The following is a 4771-nucleotide window of genomic DNA, read 5'->3' as shown; positions in this document are numbered from 1 at the left end:
GTGGTTTCATTAAAAAAATAAAATAAATTATGCTCATGTATTTTAATGCGTTTTTAACGGGAACAACTAATTGTTCTTATCGCTTCACATAGCTCTTTGTGAAAACGTGAGCTGTGAACCTCAGAAGGAACTAGAAGGAAAGCGTGCTCTGTATTAGACGCTCTCTAGAAATAAACACTTATTAAATGAGGAGTTCAGTGGTCTCTCAGTTCTACCAGCTTTGACTTGACTTAATAAGCTTCACTATCTGTGTGAGAAGGAAGTCTAGGAAGCCCAGGAAGTCTAGGAAGCCCAGGATGTCTAGAAGTCATTGGATTCTTGGCCATGTTTCCCATTTGATCTTTTACCTGATCATTGGTCTTATTGGTCTCCTTGACTGTTTCCCTCACTCCCTCCTTTCTCCCTCCGCTCTCCCTCCTCTCTCCCTCCTCTTCCTCCTCTCTTCCTCCTCTATCCCTCCTTTCTCCCTCCTCTCTTTCTCCTCTCGCTCTCTCCCTCCTCTCTTTCTCCTCTCGCTCTCTTCCTCCTTTCTCCCTTTCTCTTCCTCCTCTCTCCCTCTCTATTCCTCCTCTCTCCCTCCCTCTCTCTTCCTCCTTTCTCCTCTCACTCTCTCCCTCCTCTCTTCCTTCTTTCTCCCTCCTCTCTCCTCTTGCTCTCTTCCTCCTCTCTCCCTCTCTATTCCTCCTCTCTCTTTCTCCTCTCGCTCTCTTCCTCCTCTCTCCCTCTCTCTTGTAGCTATGACACTAGTTGAGCTGCTGTCGAATGGCTCACAGCTTCAGTAGTTAATTACATGATCTATATTCAGAAAGGTATTATCAAGGCAGAAATGTTTCAGTTTAACAGTACATGTTATACTGAACTGTCATTGTCCTGCATGTTACGTTCTCCAGACGCTGCATCTAATCATTTCATGATCTACTAACAGTATGCATTTGATTGATTTCCAATACACAGGCAAGAGCTGAAACCCAGGAGTCATCGATGATTATATTTTTATAACAATGCAGCATTTCAAACTTATTTATTAGATATTCTTATAGAATATATTTGGTTATCTTGTAAAATACAAGATAAAAAAGCTTTAAGTCAAAACATTTTTGCTTCATGTGTTCCCCTCGGATATCAGTTAGTTAGTCTAACGTTAATCTATTCCACGACACACGTCCTCCTCATGCTTGCTGTGCGCCATAGCCAGGGGACGAAGTTCATCTGTTAGTTTTCAATGTGTGTTCAGATGCAAATTATTTTTTGCCTTTTCGTTTTGTAAAAGCTTGAGTGCTAAAAGTGGATACATTTTCTGTATGGAACTGAAGAGTTGTATGTAACTTGAATGCTAACACAAAGATAACCAACCAAAAACACCTTATGTTCTGATGCCAAGGAGACATGTTCATGTTGTGCCTGTAGTACAAAGAGACCAGTGTACTTTAGTGCCTGTCTGCAATTCTGCTTACTTTAGTTAATAAACCTGACATTTAACCTTTTACTCGTCTATTTAGGTAATCATTCATTACTTTTTACATGCAACACCAGTAACCATGTGAAAAGAAGTTTAAGATTCAAGACTTGTATAAAGAATTGTTTGTATCGTGTGCATAACTACTGTAACCATTTACTCAGTAAAATAAGAATTGTGTATAAATATCTTTGTAAGTGTACAATAAAACAAGAGTGTATGCTTCAGCTGTGAACATATTTTTTATTGTAGTGGAAGGACTTTAAACGTTTTTAAAAAGTAAAAAAAACAACAGACTAATGTTAAAATGTAGTCTCGTGTAGCAGTACTTTATTACAGTTGTAGGATAATAGCCTTTAAACAGGAGAAGTAGTGACTATTCATAGTTGTGGGATAGTAGCCGTTAAACAGTAAAGTAGTGACTGTATCTCTGCGTTACCTGGTTCCATGTTTTTGTTTGTGTAAAATACTATATGTAGGGTCTAATTTAATCAACCAACGACCTTGTTAAGAAAGTGAGAAGCAATCACTTCATTTCACTCGTACTATCATTACAACAGGTTGGTGATTGCTGTCATATGCTAAAAATCACACTTCCTGTTTCCCTCAAATTGGCTGGTAAAATCACACTTCCTGATTCCCTCAAATTGGCTGGTAAAATCACACTTCCTGATTCCCTCAAATTGGCTGGTAAAATCACACTTCCTGATTCCCTCAAATTGGCTGGTAAAATCACACTTCCTGATTCCCTGAAAGTGGGGGCTGGTAAATCGCTTTTAGGAGTTCTGTATGGACAGCATAGAAGTTTCTCATCAACATTTCCATGACTTGTTCAACTCTGATTTCTCAACTTCTGGATTTAGACTGACCTCCTGTGGCTATTCTAAAACTGCAGTTGCATGTAAGTTTTACGAGAAAGAGCACTAAATACACAAGCCCTCCCTTTACTGTGCTTTGTCATCTTTACTTTCGTAATGGTTCATACCAATAAATGTATTTAACCTAGAAATAAACGATACAAGCCCAGGTGTTCTGACCACGTTCCCAACCCCCCCCCAGACTTCACACCTTAAGAAACTAAATGGATCTCTGGTGCCACCAGGTGGCCATTACAGGGTACTCCAGTTAATTTGTGGCAGCAGTGCTACCACATATATTTAATGTAAGGTAATAATTTCTGTCAATACAATTATCTGGTGAATTTGGTCGTTGGTTACCGTCAAAAGTGGTTATTTCCACCAATGTTTTTAAAACATTAGCTTTGCTATTTGGTGGAAAGCAAACGGAGCATATTTTGGTGTACGGGGCAGGAGAGGATTTTAAGGTAGATAGGTCAAGTGTTTTATTGGCAAGGGCTGTGCAGGGATTTTAAACTGACTGACTGTTTTAAAACCCTGCATCCAAGAGAGGAGGGCTTCACCTGGACCAGTGGTGACGGCACCAGAGCCTCTCGCATCGACTATCTGTTTACCCGGGACTGTCCCCCAACTGATGATAGAATAACCCCTGCTTTCTTCTCAGATCACGTAATGCTGTACCCTTTCACTAACCTCGGGTGTCACTGTGGGAAGAGGGCCCTGGAAATGGAACTGTTCCCATCTAGAAGATGATAGAGTAGTTAGTCAGTACAGAGAGCAGTTCAGCTAGAGGACTTCTTTAGAGAGATAGGAACCCTTCTAGAAGACGATAGAGTAGTTAGTCAGTACAGGGAGCAGTTCAGCTAGAGGACTTCTTTAGAGAGATAGGAACCCTTCTAGAAGACGATAGAGTAGTTAGTCAGTACAGGAAGCCGTTCGACCGACCGACCGACCGACCTACTTCTCATGTAATGTGTTCATCATTGCGTGACTTAACAGTTTATTGCAACTTATGCAATACATTTACAATGCAATACTTACGCAATACAGTGAAGCTGCCACAGCATGAGGAGCACTATGAAGACGGGAACCTGTGGGAGGATGTATCCTGGGAGGATGTATCCTGGGATGACGAGGAGAACATCGACCTTCTGAGATCCAGACAGCGACTCTCCTGTTTTGCTCACTCCCTACAGCTAGTGATGGAATGACATAAGTAATGGGTATTTTCGTTAGTCATCGCCAATACATCAAGGTTCCGGCAACAAACGCCACTCGCTGGAATAGCACGTTCAAACAACTGCAGGCCCTTACAGCTCTTGACCACAAGGCCCTCTTGACCACAAGGCCCTCTTGACCACAAGGCCCTCTTGACCACAAGGCCCTCTTGACCACAAGGCCCTCTTGACCACAAGGCCCTCTTGACCACAAGGCCCTCTTGACCACAGAAATGTGCAGCATGGACTTCGAGAATGTTTGTTTTTTTACCCCTCGTGAATGAAACCAACTGAAAGAGTTAAGTGGAGTTCTTGCACCGTTATCTGTGACAATGGAGCTTACAGAAGAAGAGACGTCTGTCACCGCCGGAATACAACAGGTGTAGAACTTACAGTGAAATGCTGAATACAACAGGTGTAGAACTTACAGTGAAATGCTGAATACAACAGGTGTAGAACTTACAGTGAAATGCTGAATACAACAGGTGTAGAACTTACAGTGAAATGCTGAATACAACCGGTGTAGAACTTACAGTGAAATGCTGAATACAACCGGTGTAGAACTTACAGTGAAATGCTGAATACAACAGGTGTAGAACTTACAGTGAAATGCTGAATACAACAGGTGTAGAACTTACAGTGAAATGCTTACAGTATGGTGGTTCCAACTGTCTTGGATCTGAACACTCACCTGCTCCAGATGGTGGATCTGAACACTCACCTGCTCCAGATGGTGGATCTGAACACTCACCTGCTCCAGATGGTGGATCTGAACACTCACCTGCTCCAGATGGTGGATCTGAACACTCACCTGCTCCAGATGGTGGATCTGAACACTCACCTGCTCCAGATGGTGGATCTGAACACTCACCTGCCCCAGATGGTAGATCTGAACACTCACCTGCTCCAGATGGTGGATCTGAACACTCACCTGCTCCAGATGGTGGATCTGAACACTCACCTGCTCCAGATGGTCTGATCTGAACACTCACCTGCTACAGATGGTGGAGTCAAGAAGTCAGTGCCCCCTCTACTAAAAAGATTCTCAGGAGTCTTTTGTGAGAAGGAAAATGGCCAAGGAGAGTGAGGGAGAGGAACCTTGTGGCCATGGCATCCTGGAGCCACAGTTCGGCCTCAGCTGGGTTGATCTAAATGTTACCAACAATGGGAATGCAGAAGAATGATCTGAAGAAGACCCAAACGGGTAAGTATATTCTTTTATCCCATGACTTTATCTCGAT

The sequence above is a fragment of the Oncorhynchus clarkii genome, chromosome 4 (assembly GCF_045791955.1).
Source record: "Oncorhynchus clarkii lewisi isolate Uvic-CL-2024 chromosome 4, UVic_Ocla_1.0, whole genome shotgun sequence".
In the NCBI taxonomy this organism is placed as follows: Eukaryota; Metazoa; Chordata; class Actinopteri; order Salmoniformes; family Salmonidae; genus Oncorhynchus; species Oncorhynchus clarkii.
Note: the sequence above shows the minus strand (reverse complement) of the source record.